The following is a 24,757-nucleotide window of genomic DNA, read 5'->3' on the forward strand; positions in this document are numbered from 1 at the left end:
GTAAAAATAAAAATATCTTAGACAAAAATAACACTGCCTCCTTCTAACGCTGTGGAGTGTCTCAATACATATTTGGCACATTCTCTGAGGCTCTATCAACAACAATCCGAAACAGGCTGATGTAAAAGGCGAATTATAAAAGTAAGTGGTGTTTAGTGTCTGGTCCTGTCTCCTCTGAGGCTTCTGACATGCACTCAGTATAATCTACAATGCTCATAGGAAAAAAGAGTGGGCATTAGAGGTTGGGCAGTGATGGGCAAGGTCAAAGTCAGTTCTGCAAAAGAAATGCATTGAATTCCTGTTCTGTTAAACTTTTTCACTCAACCTGATACCAAAGAGCAGCTTCTTCATTCTTTTTCAGATGTACTCTACAGACTACAAGTTTCTTCTGCTACGCAATAGTAAAATACATACATACAGGATTTGTGATAGGAGAGCATTTTGCAATCTCTTGGTGTGAATATGTGTAACTTCATCAAAATAAATAATGTCTATGTTATTCTCAGACATAAGTGACTTTGTTTGAAACCATCTTTCCTAAAATTGCCTTAAAGACTACATTAATACTTAAAAATACTCCTCTTCTGGGCAAACCACTGTAAAATGCACTTTTTCAGCCTGTTTGTTTAAAGTAAGACTTGCATAATGGTAACACCTCCTAACAACAAAAAGACAACTGGGGGTCTGCAGGATTGAACCAGCAGCACTGACACCACTGCAGGTGAAGCACACCATCAACATAATCCTTTTTTTTTTTTCTTTTCTTTTCTTTTTTTTTTTCTCCAGCGGCACCAGATGGCAGCATTTTTCCCTCACTGAGTGTGATCTCATCCTCTCGGATTCACTCCTGGGATCATCAGGCTTTGAGGCTTCGTAAGCCACAATGACCTCAGCTGAACTCCACCTTCCCTGTCGCCACCTGCTCCTTTTTCCTACTTTTATTGAACGTGCAGAGTCACATTTAGGTGGTCTGAACACAATCCAGGCCCTCGAAGTTGTGATTGCCTTTTGCCTGTGCACGTCTGAGAGTCCATAAAGAATCATTAGCATACAGGCACATAAAAATTTAGACCTAGAGAATACAGCTCTGACCCCTAAATTTTCCATATCCTCTAAATATTAAGTATCATGAAGTTTATTTGATATTGTTTCTAACTACATGCTCTTCTCCATACACACACATGCACAATGGAATACTTGTTTACAAGCAAGTTTGGCATGTGTCCTTTTCTATCAATGTTTTATTCCTTGAATAATATTTCATTGAACACAAGTTATATGCTATTAGACTTGTAACCTCTGTAGCAAGAACTCTGTTCTGCACAAATAATCTGAGGCAGGGCAGGGATTTTGAGAACTAAACTGCAAGCTCTGGGTTTTTCTACAGTTACAGATGTGGCTTAAAGCTTTGTGGGCTGGGAATTCTGTTATCTCACTGTCCTCTGTTCTGCTTCTTCCCTTCATTGTCATGTTTTTGCTTTCAATGCTGCTTTGTCAGTGGTTTTGTCCTAGAAGAAAAAAAAACCTCACATATTATGTCCAGCTGTAACAAACGATTCTTAAATCATCCACCTTTAAACTTGGATTCTGCAGCACTGGGATGCAAATGTTTATTTATTTGAACTATGTGACTAACACTGACAGACAGCAGAAGAAAGGCTCTTTATCCAAAGTGGGGCTGGATTGCTGGGCCCCCATGGATAAAGGAGGAGTAACCCTGGCTGCTGCTTGCTTTGATTGTTACTCCATCAGGTTGCTGGTGTTTCTGCTGTGGTGACTGTGTTAATGGTTTACAAATGCTATGAGCTCAGCAGAAGACTATTTGGGGATTGTATAATTTCTTAACTTCTGACAAGCAGGCCATTATTTTTCTGAAGAACGTGTGACAAGGGAATTTACTTTTTTTTTATTTTTCAAATTTCAGCCAAATTCAACATGAGTGTCACAGGACAGAGGCACTAGACCCTCCACAGCCCCACCCTTCCTCTTATTTAATACCAAAAACTATCAGTAAACAAGCAAGATGAAGGGAGGGAAGCATACTTCTCAAAGGAAGTAGTAAGAATCCTGTATGACGAAAACATTAGGCTGTGTAAATTTGGGAAGCGGTGCTATTTTCTTCTGTTAAAAAAATTCTAATAAAAAAGAAGGCTAAAATTCGTTCAATTTTATTTCACTTTCTTGTAGCAATTTCTTTCCTGTTCTGGATTTGGCTGTACTTTGGCATACACTAGTATATGCAAAGAGGACAGATGTTGCTTTATGCCCAAGATTTGTGAAATAAATGCAATGGAAGTGTATGAGCATCTCACCTGAAAGCTGAGTGTCATTACACCACTGGAAGTCAAATGTGTTGGTTTTACCTTACCCTCTAATAAAGGAAGCAAAGAAATTTAAATATATCTCCACGTTTTTTAACGATTGATGCAATCCCTTGTGCACAGTTGCTTTGCAAAGTGAAAGAAAGATTAACTGTAAATACTTTCTTTTGTCTAACTATAGCACTGTAATTACTATCTCGCACCTTCTCTGAGAAAGAAAGACAAGCAGGTACCTGTGATGAGCTTTGCGAGAGGAGAGATGCTGAGAAGGTAAAAAGGGTGTCTGGTGTCACTCAGAAAGGAACATTACAGCTTGCCATTATTTACTTTGGAACTGTGACAACTGACCGAAAGATGGGAACTATAAATAGGAATGCAATGAGCATTAGCTGCGCAAGAAGAAAAAAGCAGCGTAACTTGCATGCAGCAAAACGTGTATCTGGTATAGCATACAGCTGTCCCTGCAACTCCCACTGCCATCCTGGGGGATTTTGCTGATTTCCCACTACTTATAACGAATTAGGAACAGCACCATCTCTGTTAGCTTTAATTCTTCCTCAGTAGAGCTGGCTAAGATAGGTGCTGCTAAACCTTTACCTAAGAAAGATGCAGTCTCCTCCTACACATAAATTACAGGGAGAAGATTGTTTGTTTTGTGAAGTGTAACTGCTATGTACCATTCACAGGCTGCATCTTGCACAGTAAGTGAAATAACTGTCGGAACAAGCTGATGGAATCAGTGCTTCCCTTTGCTGCCATTCAGAATGAAAACACCAAACGGGGCCAAATTCTGCCTAGTAGAGTTCATTGTGGTTTTGCTTCTAGAATGGAATGGCTGGAGGATGCACCTGTAAAAATTCAGTGCATGTTAGCTTTGAATGGACTGAGACAGAGACCTTGGTGGTTTTGTAGCAGAAACATATTTTCCACTGACTGTTACGATGCTCTGTGTCTAAAAAGTAGGCAAGAGTAAGCATTTCATTAGGAGGGGCAGAACAAGATACACATGGAATAAAATCTAAGTTTTTCTCAAGAGACACAAGAATACCAAATGTCTTACGAGCTTCTGCCACTGATCATATTACAGTTGCTGTGACAGGACTATGGCTGATATACTGTGCACGATTTCTCTCTTGGTGCCTGTTCACTGATTGTCCTGAACAGAAAAAAATACAGGTATTGCAAAGGAACAGTTGGTCCCATTCCGACCCAAACTATAGCCTGGACTGCTCTCCTGACTTGGGCTAGATGTTGCTCCTGTCCGTACAGTGGATTTAGGATGTCTGAAGATACCTTTAACAAGTAAAGGCAGCACTGTATCGTGTAGGCAAGGATGTTACACACTTGTCCTTGCTTAGCTTGTTTTTCAGCTGGGAGAAGTAGGCTTGCTTTGTTTGGAGTTATACTTTTGTCTTCAGTGAGTGCTTCTTTGGAGCTGAAGTAGAGCTAGCCTCACTCAAGACATCCACAAGTTTTTAGCAGAGTTTTTTTCCACCTGAATGGGACCAGATAATTTCCACTGCCAGTTGAACAGCAGAACATCAGCCAGAAAAAACATTAAGTGGATTTACATGTTTGATGCTAGCGGCCAGAGAAGGAAGAATGGATAAATGGTGTTTACTCCATTTGTCCTCAAGCACAACAGAGTACCCAGCTTCTTTCACTAAACCCCTGTAGCACAGGCAAGAGGCGATGGTCCTGGTTCCTGGTGCTTGTGATAGCTTGCCAATGAAACATAGAGGTCTCGGATGGCTCGTGCATTGTTTATTGCAGCTTTTACCCCCGCAGCCAGATTCTCCAAACTGCTATTTTGTTTTTTTTCAATGAAGACTTCAGAAGGGATTTTGTAAATAAAAAAATACCCGAAACAAAACTGCTAGAGAGCAAACGGCTAGCAGCTTTCTTAGAGGAGGTAAGTTTATAAGTGACTGGAAAAAGGCAGAAGGTTATCTGGTCACACACGTGTGGACACACCTTTGCACTGCTCCTCAGGAGTATCCAAGTGGATGAAGCTTGCCTCGGGGCTGCAGTGACTCCCTGCACTATATGCCCAGCACATGGCTAAACCGATGTTTTGACCTGCAAACAAGAAGGAGTCCTTCGACTGCTGGGAATTTAATGGAACTTTTGAATTAAATAGGAAAAGGGTAACTATTTCTGTTTAAACATCTGGATCGTACAGACGAGATTGGTCGGCCAGCACAAGCACACAATCCTGTTTGTGGTCGGCACTAGGGATATCCAGTGGACTTTCCCCAGATGTACACTTGACAAAGAGCGAAAGGGAAAGCACCTCAAGCTCAGCTCAAGAGTGGCTTATTTGCTCCGGCATCGACCTGCATTCCCTTCCTCATCCCACATCCAGGCTCCTGCCCGGGACGGCTTCTCCTCGCGTGTCAGCTGCTCGGGCCTGTGGCGGCGGGGATGGCGGCGGGGCAGAGGGGAGAGGACACGGGCGGTCAGCGCTAGAGGACCGGGATTTCTGTCAGAGAACGAGGAGAAGCCAAATCCACCGCTCTAAAAAGTAAGATAATTGTAAAAAGCCCCAGAACTAAGAAGGGGGCCCGCGGCCTGCCACGACCAACCAGCTCTCCTCGGGCGGCCTCGCCGGGCCGCGGGACCGACCGCAGCCAGCCGGGAGCAGTGGGAGGAGGAGGAGGAGGAGCGGAGGGAGGAGGCAGCGCTGGCAGCCGGGCGGGGAGGGGGCACTCGGCGCCGAGGAGGAGGAGGAGGACTAAGATGGCCACCAGCCGCCGCGGGGAGCGGCCCCGCTCCCTCCGCGGCCCCCTCGGCGCGGCCCGGCCTTGATGGGGCCGGGACGACCCCGGCGCCCGGACGGTGCAGCAGCGGCGGCGGCGGCGCCTCCCGCCGGAGCCCGCCCGGGGGGAGCCGCCCTCCCGGCCCGGCCCGCACCGCCCGGCCGCGGCCGCCGCGCCGCGTAACCCCCCGAGCCGAGCCCTGCTCGCGGAGAGAGCACAGCGGAGAGACGAGAGCGAGGAGGGACGGACCGCCCGCCGCCCCCTTCGCGGGCCGGCACAGCGGCACCGCCGGGACCCAGCCGCCCCCCGGTGAGTGCCCGGCGGCGCTGCCCGCCGGCCCCCGGGCCCCGCCGCTTTGTTGCGCCGCCGGCGGGCCCGGGGAGACCCGGCGCCCCCTCGGCCCTGCTCGGCCCGGCCGCAGGCCCCGCTCCCCGGGGATGCCGGGCGGCCGGGCCGGGCTGGAGGAGGGGGCGGCGGCGCAGGTGCCGGGGGCGGCCGATCATTGTCACTGCGCGGGCACCCCCCTCCGGCTCTATTGCAGGGGCTGTGCCGGGGCCGCGCCGAAGGGGCCCGGGGGAAGCCCGGGGGTCGCGGCGGAGCCCCGCGGGCTCTGGGCCGCTCCGGCCGCCTTTGTTGTGGCTGGGGCGGGCGGTTTTCCCGCGGGAGCCCCGGCGGGGTGCGGGAGGGGCCCTCCGGTCCCAGCCCTGGGGAGGCCTGCAGGGAGTGTGGGGGTTCGTCCTGGGCCGCCGCGGGCACTGGGCGGCTCACAGGCGGTGGGTCGGGTCGGCTTTTCCCCCCCGCGTTTTATTTTGATTTTTGATGCGGGTACTGATTTTGGCGGCAGCCTCGAGCTGTCGACCCCGCGGTGCGGCAGGGACATTGAAGTTTTAGTACCCGACAGGTTTGTCCCCGGGGACAGGGGGGTTGTGGCTCCCGGAGGGTTCGGAACATGTTTTTGGGGGGATTTGCGGGGGTGCTGAGGTAGCTGCTCCTTGTCTTCAGCGTGGTTTTCGCCCTGCAGTTCTGAAAGGCGATCCACGCAAATGGAGAGATTTGCGTAGAGACCAGGCAGTAGTGCTGGGTGCTGAAACCCTGTGTGATGTTCACCTTGAAAGATTAGGACTGTAATTTCTAGCTGTGCCTACGTGTGCCTTAATAGGGAAACGCTTATGGAAGAAGTGCAGAGGAACTAGATGTATTTATTTTGATCTGTAGTTTCATAAATGGTTTAACTGATTTTTTTTGGCTAACTAGAGTAACTTGCAAGATTTCAGTATAGACCTGTGAGTCCTAGCCTTATTTGAATGACTGAATTTTGGGTTATTGGTAGTGTAGATTTGTGACAAGGTCCATGTGTGTCCACATATTGGACCATGAAATTTTACTATGAAAAACAAGTGGTGGGTTTCTCCTGTTAAGAAAAGTAAATTTTTGTAGTGAACAGAAGTTATTTTTCTCCACTAAAGCTGTGTTGCTCCCTGATGCCTGTGCATGCTTCTGTGCCCAGTTATGGCTGTACAGCTGTAGGATGTTCCTGAGCTCACAGACTCCTATAGATCCAGTCAGGCTCTGCAGAGAGCCAGCTTGATTGCATCCTTGGCACATTTTGGTGGCAAGCTAGCAGTATCTTGAAGTAGGCTATGTGAACAAACTGTACAGTCTGCGTGAACAGACATTTCTACAGTATCTCACTCATCCTGTGCAATCTTGGTAGACTTACAGCATTTGAATATATGAACTTACCTGCTGTGGGAACTGGTCTGTGGCAGTAAGCCAGCCAAATCCCTTTCTTTACTTTTAGGTTATAGGCAGGCAGGCATTGTGTCCTGGAAATGTATGTCTATGTTAATGTGGCTTTGTGCCTTTGCTCCATTGCCCTGGTCAAGAAGTGCTGACAATCTAACTTTGGCTGCACGTTTTGACTGTGAGTGGGTGTCTCCTCACTATGTGGTTAGGGTCTTTTGAGCTCAATTGCAGCCAGCTCTGGAATACTCAACACTGTTGATAACAAGGTGTTTTGGGTAGAAGAATCCCTCAAATATCAGTGGTGGTAGATTAGAGGGTGGTAAATGGTATCCTTCCGTTTGGTATGTGTTTGCTAGGAACTGGATAAATTTCCTTGTCCAGTTTGTTGGGCAATTTTAGGCTGCTAGACTTGGAATAAAAATGCAGTGTTTTGGGTTTTGTGGTCATACTGCATCTCTTAGCCAGCTGATTATCTCATTGAAGCAAGTTAAGCACAGTGCTGCTGTGACTTAATATCTTCAGCACCCACTTAAAAATGTATTACAACATTTCTATACCAAAGTTTAAGTAAGGGTTGGTGTGTTCAGTCAGTTGTTTCTTCCCAGTTCAGTACCTCAGGATCAGCTACTTGATAGTCCTGATACCATACAGTACTGTGGGAAAAGAATGCTTATCTTTCTGCTTCAAGGTAACAGAAAGATGCTAAGTAAAAAAATAATTATGGTTCTTGGTATTTCCAGCCTTGAAATAACAAGGCTATGTTAGCTTGTTGCGTTGTGGTACAGCAGTGACAGCCGCTGTGTGGCTATGAAAACCTTGGTATTTAGCTCTGGTTTAGTGGAGCTGAACTGCCAGAAGTGTGCAAGGTGAGCAGGTCTTCAGGATGTATTGATGTGTGCTGCTGTTAGAGGAATTCAGCAGTGTGTTTCACATCCACCAACCTTGCATTAACTAATTCTTAGTTTTCTGCGAGTGTTCAGTGGGATTTTTAGCATTCAGGAAACTTCAGTGGTGCTTTATGTGAAGGGAATGGGAGTGAGTGTGGGCAGATGTTCTGCTTGCCCTTTGAAATGCTCAGGACTGTCATGAGATTGTTTGGAAACTTTGGTGTTGGAACATGGCGTTTCACTTCCCAAATGTTGATATTAACTGTTTCGTGACTGGGTTCTGGGCATTCACTTGGGTTTCTGAAGATGTGCTAAGCTGAAAAATGTAAAGAGAAGCCAGTGGTTCCCTCTCAGGTGGTTAAATTGCCAAAGGATAAATCTGTTCATGTTAATTAGCAGTTTCGTTCATGTTTGTAAGTGATTTTAAGCCCCTATTGCAAAATAGTGGAAATACTGTTTCAGCAGTGGCCTTTGACTTGCAGGACTTCCTGCCATGAGGAAGTCTTGTGTCATTTGTCCAAAATAAACAGATTTTGAAGAGTGCAGATAAAGTATGCTGTGAGAAAGTGTACATCTAAGTCACAATTTACTCCCTGTTGCTTGCTTGCCTTTCTGATAATTAGTACCATGGAAATCTATTCTTATGACGTGTTCCTAGAATGTAACTTGCATTTGTAATGGGAAATAGAATTTTCTGTTGGTCCACAGTACAATTTCTGATATGTGTGTAGGTGGAAAACAAATTATTTCTTCATGGCTTTAATACAGAAGCTTTTAACTTCACTGGTTTCCTTCTTGATTCTTTTTTGATGCTGGTGGTGTTGCTGATTGCAATAGTGCACTACTCAAAGTACCTAAATTGTGACAAATACTTAACAGTATGAGTTTCTTTGAGGTATTTGCAATGCTGATTGTTTTAAAAAGTACTTTTTTTGTTACTTATCTGTCCTAAGTGACCAACAGCTTGAATCTTTAAACCGTCATGCACCCTTCAGTGTAGAAGGGTCGAGGTGCACTGATGTAAGATCGTCACATCTCCTAGAACAGCTCTCTTTAACTTTGTAATTTGGTTTACACTTTTCATTTTGTAATAACAGGAGCTATACAAGAGTGAAACTGTTTATCTTCTGTTGGAGACTTTGCATCCTGCTGCTGGGCTGTTCATACCTTGTTCAGGCTGGGTAGGAGAAAACAGGACATAATTATAAGGTCCTTGTGCACATTTGTTTTAAGCCGCTGTCCCACAGACAGTATAGAAAGTGTTGCCATATCCTTTTGTTGGGTACAAAATCCTGCTGGCAGGATGTAACATTTTAACTGAAGTCATTGGTAGGGAGGTGAGAGCAGCTTCTTGGCTCAGGTGAGAGCACTGCAAGCAGGACTGAGTATGTGTTAGTGGTGATCCAGCCTTGAGAGCGTCTGTTTGGCAAGCAACCCATGATTCTTGAGGCAGTAGTGCAGGCTTTGGCTTTTTGGTCACATCCCCTGTTCTTCTTGATATTACAGATAAGTGTGTACAGCACCTTGCTGGTACAGACAGGGATTTGGTGACTGCTCTGAGGACTGGATGGCAACATCTGGCTGAAGAGGCCATGGCATGGTCTCTGGTGCCACTGTTGGGGGAACTTCCTTACACCTGCTAGGAGCTCTTGGCTGGTATAGAGGCTTTCAAAACAAGTGTGAAGTGCAGCTTTGTCCAGTCCAAAGAAGGAAGAATAGGTCTTGTTCTTTTTCTATTTGCTTTGCTCTAAGTATGCAGGAGGTATTTTTTTTTCCTTTCCTTTAAGGCTTTTGTGAGTGTAGATGACCTACATCTTTTGTTTTTTCCCATGAACAGCTTTGGGGTAAAATGTTCTGAGTTTTGTTCTGTGTGGAAATGTGTAATTGACATGGTTTTTGACACTTGTGCTGATGATTTTGAAATTTTGAATGACAGCAGGGAATATTTTTGGCTTTTTTTATGGTGTAATTCGTTATTTTTCTTTTTTTCTCTCTCTACCTGTTGAGCAAAGCTGTGATAGTAGAAGTAAACTGTCTGTATTGAGGTTTGGGGGAAAAAAAGTTTGGTGTTTCTTTGGCATTACTTTATTCTAGTGAAAGCTACATGCCATCTTTTGGGATCTTTCATTTGAGGGAAGAGGGTTTTGACTGCCTGGCTGGTTTTGGTGTTTCATCACTACCCTGTGATGGATTTCTGCCTGTCTTAAGCATGTGACTTGTAAGGCTTCTCACTTATCGCAGAATAGGAACAGATTTGCAGAACTTGCACATGTAAAAAAATACCTTCTGAAATTTCAAATGCAGTAGAACAGTGTTGTGCTAGGAAAGAGGGAATTGTGTGGGAGCAATAACAATAACGGATGTTGAGTGGTATGAAGGCAGGTGGCTTCTCATTTCTGGGCAAATTTTAAGAAATGTTGGTGAAAGGTGAGATGGATGCATCTAAATTATAACAGTCAGATATGCATTAATAGAATGTTTAGTTCTTACACCTTCACAAATATTACTATTTCCATGTCATGCATTTTTATTAAAATATTACATGGAAAAAGCTTTTATCAAGTTAGCTAACTTAATGTACAGACAATAATAAATTTGAAAACACATGGAATAAGTGGATTTTCCAGGTGGCTTATTTCATCCCTTTTTCTCTTGCTCTACAGAATTTTTTTGTTGCACTGGAAGCATGTAAGAGATAAATTCCTGCCTTTTCAGGCTGGGTGGGTATTTATCGGTTACATGGGTAACTTAAGCTTCTTTTTCCAGTTCTAAGCCATCTACCTGAGAGAATTTAGACCCTTTTAACTATAAAGCTGGGTCCCTCTGTTGAATCATCCATTTTCTTACTAATGGCGTGACGGTTTTGGTTTTGAATGTGCGTTTGAAGATTTGTAGTAAAGGATTTCAGAGCTGAGGGGGAGTTACCAAAATTGATCCTTATCTTAAACCAGCTATATCAAATAAGCAAATGGGAAAAAAACCCCAGACCTTCAGAGCTGACAATTTGGTAGTGCTAAGATAGACACATGGCTAGAAAGAGAAGATACTCCTACATGTTCTTAGGTGTTTTGGGCTTTTTTAGGGTCTTTCAATTTTGGAACGTGATGACTTCAGTGAGAATGTGGATCAGTAGCTCTTGAGAAAAATGTACATCTGGCTTTCTATTTCACTGCAGCTTTTGTCAAAATTATCACCATGCATTGGGTATGAGAGAGTAGCTCTACCTAGTGCTGCTTTTCTCAGTATCATTCTGCTGGGTGGAATGTGGGTGCAAGTGTACCACGTTTTATATTCTTATATTACCAGATGATTTATTATTTTCAAATGAAGACATGGTAAAAATCTCAGTGTTGTCCAAAGCAGGATGGTTTCATTTGTGTGAAGTAGTAGATGATGGGATGTTGCTTCAGAAAGTGGAATGTATTTGAATGCCATGGTGATAAATAGTGTTGCTTCTTATTCCTGGTTCTTGCTGAGAACCAAAATCTGAGCTCACAGACGGACTGTAACAGGAAGAGGGGGTTTATACAGAGGAACTTCCTACAGTTTTGTGTTTGGTTATTTGGCACTGTAAGCATATCCCTTTTTTGTATAATTTGAGATAAGGGGAATAGAAGGAGAAATTGCAGGGCTAGGCAAATGCTTAGGGTATCCAAGAAGGTATGCTGTTTAAAGGATACACAGGGATAAAACATGCCAAAATATCAACTTGGCTTGGTAATAAAACTTTCTAAAGACTTTCCAAGTGCTTGGATGATGGATAATCCCAAAAGGGAGAAAGACTATTCAGAATGCCTTAGGTAAAGATCCCTAAGAAGGTTAATCAGATGTAAGTGCACTTGGCATAATGAGCCTCAGCTTTTATCTGAGGTTTATTAGACCGGTGGGGAGTGTGGGCCTGTGGGTTGTTCATAGTAGGAGAGCTGTTCCTAGGGGCAGCTTGTTTTTATGATACAGAGGGATCAGTGGCAGTACCAGTTCACATGATTCCTGCAGCCAAAGTGTGCAGAGCAGGGGGCAAACGATGCATGGAAGTGAGCTCAGAAATTATACTTAAGTTTGGGGGAAAAAACCCAAAAAACAAACAGAAAAACACCTCCAAAAAGCCCCAACAAAAAACCCTAAACCAACAAAAAAATCGAACTGAGCAGTTGCCTGAAGACAACCAAAGGAGTAATGGGAACCAAGAGACAGGAATTCACCATGTTCGTAGCTTCAGAGTGCCCTTGATGGTCTTAGGATTTGGTTCTGCATTTGTGTGTGTGCCAAGGCCTATTTACTTCTAATGGGATTTTATGGAGGTCCTTGGGTCTTCAAGTGAGAGCCAGGGATGAGATTGAGGCCTTGGTTTGTATTTGCATGAGTGCACAGAGTACAGAATGTATCACATGGCAGAATGACAGACAAAACAGGTAAAGCGTGCAGTTCATAATGTAAAAGTTGAGCCTTTTGATGTTCTCAGAGTTGAAATGTCGTGGTGTAGGCCCTCAGTTGTGAGATTGGCTCAAGTTATGGCTTTTAAAGCATTGAAAGCACAAACCAAGTTGATTTCTTTTTTGATTTTGAGCCTTGATCATGCAGTTGTCATTTTCTTCCCACAACTGTGAGGGTTACATCATCTTTGGAATCTTCACATGGCAGAATGCTCTGGGCTGGAGTGCCACAGGTATGAGATTGAAAAAGCTGGGATCAGAGCTGGTAATATTCTTGTCATCACTGGTTTCCTGTCTGACAAAGTGACTGAAGAGGAGTGAAATTTATTTTATTTGTGAGTTTCTTTATACTTGCAGAAGAAAGGATGCCTCTCTGAACAGGCAGAAGTAAACATTCTTTATAATTTTATTAGCAGTCATGTGGAATAGGCATAGAAACAGTTTTGGTATTGCATCACAAGTTAAATACTAATACTTGAGTCAGCAGTTGAGCAGTGAGCCGCAGTACAAATGTAAAAACAAAGTCTCTGTGGATATGATCTAAGAGAATGCTAATTTGCTTGTTAATTAGGTTTGCAAAAGTTTCTTTTTAACAGTTCTGATCAGTGAGCCTAAGCTAGTGACGAATACTTAATTTAGGTTTTGAGTGGGTCATGAAGTAACCAGGGAGTATCTTTTCAAGCTTTTCAGTATTAGAGTGTGTAAAGGCACCGTAGCAACATGTCTTAGTTTGACTGTAGCAATTTCTGGAGACAGAAATACTTTGCTTTCATTTCTTTCCAGCAACATAGCCATGTTCCCAGCAGTGTTGGATCAGGACAGGAGAGACCATGGCTTCCTTGCTGTCTGTTGAAAGCCCTTGCAGTTTGACTGGTGATGTTTTTGTACAGACAGGACTCTGGATGTGCTGTATAAGTAGCAGGGTTTTTTTTTTTCTTTTTTTTCTTTTCTTAATTACTTGTGCAGTCTCGGGGTTTATCCCAAGGCAGCAACCCAGCCCCGTGTAGCGACTCACTCCCCCTGCACCAGGAATGAGGAGGGAATCAGAAGGGTAAAAACTGGAAAATCCATGGACTGAGATAAAGACAGTTTTACAGGGAAAGCAAAGCCACGCACACAAGCAAAGTGAAACAAAGAATGAATTCCCTGCTTCCCACGGGCAGGCAGGTGCTCAGCCTTCTCCAGGAGAGCAGGGTCCCATCATGGATAATGGTTTCTTGGGAAGACAAACACCATCACTCCAAATGTCTCCCCCTTCTTCCTTCTTCCCCTCTGCTTTATATCCTGAGCATGATGTCACATGGTCTGGAATATCCCTTTGGTCAGCTGGGGTCACCTGTCCGTGCTGTGTCTCCTCCCGCCCTCCCAGGCACCCTCAGCTTCCTTGCTGTCATGGCCAGCACAAAAAAGCAGAAAAGGCCTTGGCTCTGTGTGAGCCCTGCTCAGCAATAACAAAAACATCTCTGTATTATCAACCCTGAGTTCAGCACAAATCCAAAACACACCCCCATACCAGTCACTCTGAATAAAATTAACTCTACCCCAGCCAAAATCAGCACATACAGTTTCTTGGTGTGAATTGGGATAGCCTACTGATCAGTTAAACCCTTAAAGTTATAACCTATTTTTATTTCAGTAAAGCACATATGTATATATTATGTGCGTCAAATACAGATGATGATATGAATGTTTAGGTTTTTGTTGGTTTGTGTTAGTTGGTTTTTTTTTCCTCCTTTTTAATAAAAGGAAGCAGAGAAGGTGTGTGTAGTGGAAATAATGTACTCGGAAACATCTTTTTAGTCTAGCTATGTGTCTTTCCATTGTGATCTTTCTTTATAGAAGAAATCAATATAGTTGGTGTTTTTCTGAAGTAGCTCAGATTGAGCAGAGAATATACAAAGGTGAGGATTAGGTTCCTCTTGCATAGACAGAATAAATTTAAAAGATGAAAACTCTCCTCCTCTTTCCTGTCTGTTCCTCTTTTCCATCATCCTTTGCAGAATGAAGTTGAACTTGCCACCTGAGTATGGATGAACATTTCAAATGAAAACATAATAGCACAAAGTATGAGAATAAGCTTATTTAAATAGTTTAGGAAAAGGAAAGGATACCGTAATTAGTAGATGTTCATATTCTGTGGAATTCAGCTTGGAATTGTCTTGTTGCACTATGCTGAGGGTTGTGGTGCTGAGGTGGAAATCCCTAGACCTGCTTGTTGTTTGCCTTTGTATTACTCCTCACAATGAGTAGGAAAGTGGAGCACCTCAAGCACTGCAGGGTCATAGTAAATTGAAATACATTTTCTTGACTTGGGTTCAACAGAGTGACTGCTGTGTCTCGGAAGGACTCACCTTAAAGTTTAAGTTCACAGTTTGAACAGTTTGAACACACCAGACAAATTTTGGTTGGAAAGGACATGTGTAATTGTGCTTGAAGCAGGACATTTGCAGAGGTTGGGAACATGGTGTTTAGAGGCCTAACTTTTTACAGAAAGAGGTAAGGATATGGACAAGCTTTCGGTATGCTTTAAACAGCTAATGAAAACATGTTAATCTTTCATGTCCACTGTGGAGCCCAGTGGCAGATAGGCAGAGAATGATTTCTTTTTCTCTTTTTTTCATGTGGTAGTGAAGATAGTAAGATAATTTTTATTGTGGTAGGCTATGAAAGTACTGGATATTTTACTGTAACTGGCTTTTTTTCACTATTGGGCTTATAACTGGTCTGTTGCTCAAACTTCTGTGTTTGCCCTTGGAATGGTAGGCAGCAGTGATGTGCCAGCAACTGTGAGGTCCTGGCAGTGGCTGAGGTAAACCTTGTTGGAAAGTTAGCACAGCTTGCAGAGGGCTCTTACCTCTACCCTGGAGAAAACAAGTTGCTTTTGTGAATTTAAACAAATTAATAATAAACAAGTGCCCTTCAACCCTTTTACTTGGCTTAGGGTGCATGTTCAAGGAAATGAGCCTGCACCACACAGGTGGAGAAGGACAGGAGCTCAATCAGGAGCACCCTGACTTGTCTGAAAGTTTACTATTAACTTGGAACATGGAAAGAACATTGGTCAGAAGTCACACTTTCTTGTTAAAGTATTAAATAATTTTGGATTAAAAGTTTCTGAACAACCCATGTTTTTAAAAGAATTGCATTGTTTGGGGTTAATGAATGGTCTTGATATTTAAAGAAGAAAAGTAGGTGCACAGTGTTGTATTTTCTTACTAACGTGGGAAGACTCTCCTTAGGTAGTTTTCTGTATAAATGTTTCAGGAAGATAGCTTCGTCTATGTGAATGGAAAATGGAGGCCTCATGAAGACTTCTATTTTTTTCTATGTTATTTTCTCTTTCATTTAAGTATTGCTGTTATTTTTTAGTCTGGACAAGAGGTATTTGTCTGCAGGTATCTCGAATTTTGTAGAATTCTTTTCACCTTCTTTTTAATTACTGCTTATATGGCAATATTCAGTTTGCCAGTTAACAAGCAAAAATCTGCCAATAAAAAGTAAAACCAGCAAAATAGATCCCTTTCCCTCTTCCCCCAGTTTCTTCATTAACAACATAAAAGTAGGAGAAGGAAAAACCTGGTCAGGCAAACACGACATGAGGATTTTGTTTTGTCCAGTTTACTGTGACTCTTTGGGTTAAAAATGAGTTTTGTGTTGCCCTCCAGCTCTCTCCTCGGGTACTGTTGGAATATTGCTGTGTGGAGTGTATGTGCTTAACAGATACTGCATTAATACTGTTCCTTATTCCTCTCTTGGAAAAAGATCATGGCATTCTCGCCCTCCCTTTCTTTTTCTCATTGCTATTCTTAAGTATTTTGATGTTAGTATATGCCATTTGTAACGAGTACCCCTGAGATGGGATTCCTCTAAGGCCTCACGGGGAATGTTGAACAGGTCTGGAAGGAGGATGGTGAAACTTTGTCATGAGCTGAAGGCTTGTACTAAGTATGTAGGCTTGTACTACTGTCTCCAAATTTCTACCTCTTACTAGGTTACTCTTATTTTTTGCTGTTTGTTTTGAAGTGTCATGTTGATTCATCTTGAAGAATAGCCAGCCCAGAAAATTTTATTTCAATAAAAAGGCATGGAAGAGGAGGAGGAGAGGAAGAGAAAAGGATGGAGAATATGGATGTTCCAGAGCAATAGCTGAAAAACGTGTGTACTGGAGCAGTATAATTACAGTGCTTGACACCTTTTCACTCTATGTGGTGTCCTTTCTTAGCTAAAAACAACTGCCTTTTGAAGAATCTGTTGCTTCAGTGGTGATGATCAACTTCGGATGACTGTAATGTTTTTTGCAGTAAGAAATGATTATCCACATAAGCAGTGCTGCATTGGTTGAAACATCTTTTATTTGAATGGGGGTGTCTCTTTTAAAAAGATGTTCTGTGTAATTAATGGCTGTGAGTTAAGGGGGAATCTTACATGGTTAATAATCTGTTCTCCTGGCCAGTTACCACTCCTAGGAGGTTTTCTTTTCATACTGAAAGTGAGTTTGCTCACCTTTCAGTACGTGTTGTAATGCCTTTATCTGCTTGGTCCAAGAGCTCTGAGCTGTGTAAGTACGATCTGCATGCAGAGATGACGACGCAGGCTCTTTTTAACTTTATCTTGACCTTCAATAATAAATTTAGCTTTCAGTAATAAAATATATTTAAGTGTTGGTAGTCATTATTTGTATTCTGGTTGCTCTCTTGAGCTATAAGAAGACTGACCTTTAGATGTCTCAGAGTAGTCTGTTGGTGTGCTGGTTTATGGAGTAATATTTCTTGCCTGCTTTGAAAACCTTCCCTCCTCCCCCAGTTCAGAGATGCCTCCTGCTGCATCCAAGGGTCATGTAACTCATGTTGCCATGGGCTTGCTGGTTGTTCTTTTGGGATTTGTGTTCTGCATGGATCCCTTCTTCCCACTCTGGTTTCTAGCACATAGCCATGCATTTCGAGGTACTAAAATGGGTGTCATTGGAAGGTGCCCTGTCTGCAAAGAGATCCAAATAATTGTATCCAAATAACTGGTTAGTAATTACCACCTACTCCCCCTGTGTGCTCATCCAGGTGCAGGAATTACTGACTTCTATTTCTTGCATTAGGTGGTGTACCTTTAATGTGATTAAAGGGAGGTTGCTGAGCTGAAGGTATCAGTTTAATGATGCTGAGCAGCACGTGCCAGCTCTGGTAGTGAATGAGTATCTTCATGTGAAGATACCATGTTTATCTCAAAATGATCAATTTAATAATGCCAGTGAGATAGCAAATATAAATGTCTTTGAGAAAGATGTCTGGCAAATCTGAACTGATATAGCTTGTCTAAATAACATTATCATAGTCACAATTCAGTTTCAAAATGGTAGAAATTTCATTATTCAACCCAGCAGGCGAGGGCTTGGAGGGAGTTGGGTTTTTGTGTCTGTTTGTTTGGTTTGTGGGGTTTTGGTGTTGTTTTGGTGTTTCTTGTGGTGGTGTGTTTTGTTTTGTTGTTATTGGTGTGTGTTTATTTGTTTTAATTTCCCCCCAATAGTTTAAGCACATCAGATGATTTCAGAATATGAGGTCCTCCCAGTACTAAACCAGTTTGTTTCTTTCTGGCTTCCACCATGCTGGTTGTATTGTCAGCTGGGAAGGGAGATGGAAGTGGAGACAAAGCAGTCCCATTTGTGCCACAGTAGTTCTTGGAAGACAGTTTCTCTTCTGAACTATCTTTATAGATCTGCAAGCTTAAGGAAATTGTGTTGCAGTTGTTATGCAAGACTCTTTTTCTCTTCATCTTTCAGTTTAGGAAATAGTACCAGTCTGTCTCACTTGGACATAGGCAGAGATTTGTCTCTGCTTTTTAATAGGATGAGAAAGTTTGGTAAATTTAAGAGGGAATATTTCTTTTGTGCTTCTGACACTGTTTACTCTTCAGTCATCCTGGGTGTTTATTTGTACTCTTTGTTGCCTTCCTCCTTCCTGTCGCTGGTTAGTGACCCTTTGTCACCAGTCCCTGTTGGGCACCTCTTGCTGGATGGTGGGATTCTCCCTTTGGGCTGATAGGGGAGGAGGTGCTCTCTGAATGTACACTTTACATTATCCACGTGGCTGTAGGTTTTTCAGCCACTTCCAAGCAGAATGCTGACAAGTCCGGGCAGACAGACGGAAGGAATGTGTCAGCTTGCCACAAGTAAGAGAACCCAGCTCAGTGACCCATCTCTGTTTCACAGTTAGTGTTTCTCTTGCAGTGTTTGTTCTTGTAAGTCTGACATGTAAGTGCTACTGTTGCTCCTGGGAGTGCTTAAATGAAACAAATGCATTAATTCCCTTTCCTGGCTTGGTGGGTGTTTTTGTTTGTTTGTTTGTTTTATATTTTGCTCTTGCAAATAATGCTGCTTATGAGAGCAAGCAAAGGAAGATTGTGTGTGTGTGTGTCTGTGCTGGTTTGTCAGAGCATTCATTTATCCATTCTGCTGGTTTGAGGGATTTTTTTTGAGTCTTTTTTGTGCAGCATAATCTCAATTGTATGCCGTTCCTGATCTGCCCTTGAAAGAAAATTATGCTTTATGGACTTTCTGCAGGTGTGTTGCTGATCCAGTCTGCTGGGCTTCTGTTTTAAAACAAATGCTTTGGATTCATGCCGAAATATTGCTCGGAAAAAGATTGCTACAGAGAATTCCTCCAGTGTCCTCCTGGAAATGCATCAGAGCACGGGAGAAACCACAGATAGCAGCATGGGCCTGATGCACTCGGACCCACCTCAGAATTTGCTCCTCCTCCCTTTATATTTTTTTTAAAATATGGGGATCTTATTAATTATTATTAAAAATCAAAAGGAGAATACACTGAAGATTAAATAGATTTTTTTCTGCTCTTAATTTCTTCTAGTAATTTCAGTTCAATAATTTTTATTTCAGCATATACATGCACAGGTAATTTGGGATCAGCATAATTGTTTCTGCTTAATAGAATCTGGAATGGCTCCCTTTTGTCTATAGGATTGGTGATCAGTGAGTTAACTTCAGTTTTGTGCAAGATATGTAAATCCTAATTTAGTTTCTTTGTGTTAATTTCTTGTTGACTGGGATGATGTAAGGATGAAAGTTTTGTGTTTTTTTCTTTTACTGGGCAGGAGGGTAGTTGTTGAGACATGGCAGGTTTAGGAAGTGGTATGTTCTTGTTTGCTAATTTTATGTTTTGTTTTGTTAGGCTTTGGAATTTCCTAGATTATGCTACTGACAAAGCAGGCAAGAACCTTTTAGTGATTTAAAGAGAAAAACAAATGACAATTATTTTCATTATTTTATTGTTGCCTTCATTTTTTGACCTCTTCCCAAACTAAGCTTTAGGGTTATAAAGCGGGAATAATCAGATTTGAACATCTGTGTTTGAGCTTCTTGTGGTTTAAGTAAGAAGGTTTTCAGGACTTGTGTGTCCACGGAATTGTAGTCTGTCTTCCATTTTGCATCGCCTTCATGTCTTCTGGATGCTTCTCCTTTTTTCCTCCTGCATCCAGAACTTGCCTGCTCAATTTTGTCATTTTTTTCAAAGTCACTGATAATTGCCTTTTGGGTATTTTTTTTCCTCTTTCTTTCTAGTTTGCTCTTTTCTCTCTTCCCTCTTTGAAGAAAGAGATAGATTTAGTGTAATGGGGAAGATATTTCAGGACCCAGAATGAACCTCAATTATATTTGCGAAGCCTGAAGACAAATTACCTGGATGTAAAGAGCATGGTGTCTTAGGAAGGGTTCTGCAGTGAGTCTGAGTTAGTTGTCTGTCCACTCTTCATTGGAAAAGAGATCATTATAGATTTGAAGTATCTGATGGTGAATAGTGAGTGATTAAGTTAAGAGAAACTGCTCATCAGCTGAGCTGCACAGAGGGTGGAATTCACCTCTTGCAAGTGTGCGGACCCAGCTGTCCAAAATCAAGACAGAGTGTGTGGAATGCCCTTATAGCCTTGGGAGGAAACAATCGCCTTTTGCAGGTACTTAATTCCCATTACCTGAGGAAGATCATACTTTCAGAGAGCCGTTCAATCAGAAATTGTCAACTGTAGAGCGACCCCAGCCACCTGAGAAGTGAGTCTTTTGAGTCAATTGTCTTTTTGATGTGTGAGTTTACTAATAAGACACATTTTTGTGTAAACCATTTCTAATGAATGTGGGTAACAGAGTGAGGAGCTTTGGAAGCTTAGCTGTGAGCTTTACTACTTGCTGAGTTTTTAGCATTTAGGTATCTGTCTTATATGTAAATTTTTTACAGTGCCAGGTTTTTTTTGTTGGAGTCCTGGAACACTTTGGGGTTTTCTCCTTCTGCTCCTTCCTTAGCACCAAGTCCAAAAAGAATGGGAGGGTGGGTGGGATTTTCAGATCTGCCTTTCTTTTCCACAAGGAAGGGCATCGCACTCTTTATCCACAATTGCTGTTCCAGTTGCACTTGGATTAGTGTACAGTAGTGTCTTGAGAGTTGCCTGGTGTTGCTTTACTCTTTGAACAGGTAAAATGGCTCCCCTGAGTCCTGAACATGAGAATTGTTCAAAGCATTTGCCAGAGAACTGTGAGGGGAGTGAGGGGACTGCTGATGAAGTTGGTGTAAGGGCGCTTGTTGCAGAGCAGGTCATTAATCAAAACTGAGTTGTTGCAGAAGCATTAGGAGAGGTAAGTGGCTTACTCAATTCAGAACTGAGACATTATGGATAAAGCTATGCTGCTTTGTAGCATATTCACAGTAAGGGGCTTTAAGGATTGGATTATTGCCATCTGCAGCAATCCCTGATATGAAGAAGAAAAAAAAAAGAAGGATAAGAAAAATGGAGTTGGAATGTGCTGCTCTCCTGTTAAGGTAGTTGCTAATGAAATGCTGCTGTGACCTGGCTACTGCTTCTGGAGTTGTAACTGGTCAAGACAGTCTGCTGAGGCTGGTGAATGCATCATTTTCCTGAGGCAAGTTCAGCGCTGGTGAGTTAAGCAGAGAGGGGTGGGCCTTTCTCTAATTGCTAGTCCCTCAATATCTTGTGTATACAGAATCAGCACGTGGCCACCTATTCCTTTGTGCAGGCTTTCAGGTTAGCAGCTTCTCTCTTTCCCTTCACTAGGGATGGTGCCATTCTCATTCTGTCTGCTTATCCAGGAGCTGGCAGGCTGGAGTGGAAGCAAGGGGAATATGGGTTAGGTGTCTCCTTTCCTTCTGAAATTGGTCTGTGCTTCCACTGCAATACAGATCCTGGTATTTCCACTTCTTGGCTAATTCCTACAGTTGTTTCTGGAAATGGTATTGCTGAGCACAGGAGGTAATGCTTGGAGTTGTAGGGGTGAGTAGCAGAGTGAATGTTTGTTTTGTCTTTTCACAGTCAGTGAATTTTGCAGTGTTCTGGATGCTAGCTAGAAAATAACAACAGGACATTAAGTGTCAAGATGGCCATCTTAGTGTCATCATTGTGGGTTCTTAAAATGTTTTTCTGAAATGCTGTGGACTTCTGAATTTTATCTGGATGGCTTTCAGAGATTGGCAGCAATGACATGTACTTCCACATCCAAAGAAATTCAGGAATATTGCTGCATCACGTCTTTGCTGATTCTGCAATGCAGTAGCATTGGGCTGTGAGCCCAAATCATGGTGAAAAGATATAAAACTTCTGACCCAGAGGTAAGAAGAACCAAATGGACAAGACTTAGAGAAGAGGAGAGGTAATCACAGGGAAATGCAAATTTTAGATGAGGAGACAGAGCTTTTGTTCTTTTGGCCCAAGTCCTTAACGAGAGAGCTATAATTAGGCTAGAATTATCTTTATGGATTCAGTGCTGGCAAACTCAAATTCAACTGTCTCTTGATTAGCATGCAGCATCTTTGCAGTCTTTCACTCTTGAATCAAACCTCCCTTTCACTCTTTGTGTGATGCCACAGTTTCAGGTCTGCACAATACATGATCACTCAGGAAAATCTCTTTCCTGCTCATTCTTCCGTGATGTCATTCCTCATAGATTGATTTATCTTCATTTCTCTTGCAAATACTATGCTGGTTCTCCTGTAAGTATCTGCACAATATCCAGTGAGACAATTAGAATCAGGTTAGTGCTTGGGATATTTTTGTAGTTTATGACTTTGGTTCAAATGTCATGATAGCCACAGAATTCATAAAGTTCTACAGCAGCAAGAGAGGTCACATGTCATGTAACTTGGCCTTAGGGACAGCTTTCTTCCATGCAAACATGTCTTCTGAGAGCAGGGCTGGAAAAACCAGGTGGTAAATTCTTGTGGCTTGGCACTGGCTTTAGGACATGTTGCTTTTAGGGGAAATAGGTGTTTTTAGCAAGTGTCAACATAGAATTTGATGCTTAATGTTTCAGTAAGCTAAAAATGTTTGAAACTACAGAGCTCCTTCTCTTTAGTAGGACTTGACATGTGGTATTTCATTTATTAGCTTCTGTGCCCTGAGAAGACTTTGGTTGCTTATTTGTTTTCTTAATGACGAGAAGGGCAGACATTGTATAACTTCTCAGGCAGCAGCAATTATGCAACTGATCCTGTTATCGTGGAGCCAAAGTCCTTCCTAGTCCCTGAGCACCAGCTGCTTGTGTTCTGGTTGCTGTTTTTTCCTTTTCTTTCTTTCTTTCTTCCCGCACCGCCCCCCCACCCCCCGATTTGTTTGTGAACAAGTTATTTTTTTTCCCATGTTGCTGTTTCCTTCTCTTTCCAATGCAGTTGAGACAGTGGTTTGTTTAGGTTCAATCTTCAATTCACTATGCTGCAAAATCAAACTGCCCTTGTACATCATGGGAAGTATGAAATGTATAGACAAATAAAATAGTTTGATACTTTATGGGTATATAAGAAAAGGCATTTGCTTGGATCTAAATGAAATATTGCAGGTGGCCTTTGTTGGAGTTAAGGTCAAAAGTTACAAGTTCATGTTCTCATGATTTTAGAAACATGTAAATAACTGGTGTTTGTTTAGTTTGTTGGTTTTTTTCCCTTCCTTCAAAGGGTGGGCCTGAGAGAAATTTTAATTTCTCGCCCCTGGCCCTGCCTTGGGATCACCACATAAAATATAGTACTCCTGTGTTTAAGATGAGGTAGTTGTAAATCTCATGCTTTTACAGCTAAGTGATCTCACTGCAGTATAATAAAGGCAGTTAATATACTGTAAAAATGCTTGCCCTATTCACACTTCATTTTCAGTTCCCAGTTTTATGTCGTGTCATTTCCATTTCGTGTTACGTGGCTTCCTGTGAGTGTAAGTGACCAAGGCAGGCTGTTTTGATCCTTGATAAAACATTTGGAGATGGGAGAAGAGATGGTAGACTTGTAATCTACAGTGCTGTTCTCTGCTTACAGATGAACTGACTATACCGTCTACAAGTCCCAGCAGAGGAGAAATAATAGTTGATCTGTGATACCACACTGTTTGCTGCACTGCTTGTTGCTGTGTCAAATGTGATCTGCATCGGTCATAAATAGGCTCTAGTGCTTAGTGTCCTATATTGGGAAATAAATTGGGGTTAATGGTTTAAGGTTCTTATTTAGTTTGTAAGTCTTATGCTAAAGAAGTTATAGGGAGTGCAAGGGTTGTATTTTCTTGCTCACAGTGTCTGTACTGTAGATTGGGTATTTGGAGAGGTGGCAAGGTGCTGTCATTTGTAGGAAATTGGGGTCCTTTCTTCTGGGCTATTTTTGTCAGAATTTCTTTTCCTTCAGTGGCAGTCTGCCCTATCTGCTTTTGACAGACCACGTGCACAGAAGATATTCTCTTTTGCAACCAAAAGACTGGATGGCATGTAAACTTCAGTCTTGTCTACTCATACCTTCCCCTCCAATTTCTCTTGACAGAGACATTGAGTTCTGACTTGGAAGAGACTGTATGCTGAAGCCACACTTATCGTAGGGTTACTTGATTATTTCCATTGATAGTGAAGGTTCTGCTAGAATTCTTATCTCAGCCCTGCAGTTCTGTAAATTCCAGAATGTTGTACTTTTATCAGAGCACCTGGTACTGGAGAAACCTAGAAAGTAATGATGAAAAGGGAAGGATTGTAAAGATTTTTCTGGAAAAATACGTAAACCAAAAAAACCCAACTTGATATCATGGCTAATTCTTTGTCAGCATGGTGGCGGGAATGCCCTGGTCTAATGCAGAGTTCACAAAAACAGCGCTTTTGTAAGGTAGAAAACTTGATTGAGAATTTTGAAATTGCTTTTCACATCTTAGTGAAATATTCTGTGGTCCTAATAGCAGTGTGTTCTTGAAGTATTTATTGTTTGCCTCCATGTCTCTGCTTTATATATGTAGTTTTTCCAATTGTTTCATCAAGGTTTTAAGTGATAGGATCCTTGAGAAGCATTTAACCACTGTTCAACTGTATCAATGAATATGTGCATAAATTAGTGTGTGACTGGATGACAAGGTCTGGTGTAGACTGGTAACTTAAAAGACTTTTTCTTACTATTGTTTTCAAAAATAGTCAGCAGTTGAGTTAGAAATCTTAGGAGGAAGATGTTTCTTTGCTACTTCGGAGAAGAGACTTTTTTGTTTGTTCTTGTTTTTAAATCTGGTGGTTTCTTTTCCAAGTTGCCATTGCCTAAATCTCCCCTTAGTGCAGTGTTGAGTTTGGTTACTGGAGAGTTTATATTATGTTGAAGGCA

At 42.3% G+C, this 24,757-nt stretch overlaps 1 protein-coding gene across 7 annotated transcripts in view; it reads left to right on the forward strand.

The window, feature by feature from the left end:
* Positions 1-5,174: 5,174 nt before the first annotated feature.
* Positions 5,175-24,757, forward strand: part of WDFY3 (WD repeat and FYVE domain containing 3) — a 153,594-nt gene continuing 134,011 nt past the window's right edge. For 5 of the 7 annotated variants that reach the window (XM_069012807.1, XM_069012809.1, XM_069012810.1 and 2 more), the window contains exon 1: positions 5,305-5,389. The gene's annotated coding sequence lies outside the window, so the exon portion shown is untranslated. Of the gene's footprint in view, positions 5,390-24,757 lie in introns of all 7 variants that reach the window. The other 2 variants (XM_069012812.1, XM_069012814.1) reach the window with 1 other exon arrangement.

This window comes from Aphelocoma coerulescens, chromosome 4 (assembly GCF_041296385.1).
Source record: "Aphelocoma coerulescens isolate FSJ_1873_10779 chromosome 4, UR_Acoe_1.0, whole genome shotgun sequence".
NCBI classification, from domain to species: Eukaryota; Metazoa; Chordata; class Aves; order Passeriformes; family Corvidae; genus Aphelocoma; species Aphelocoma coerulescens.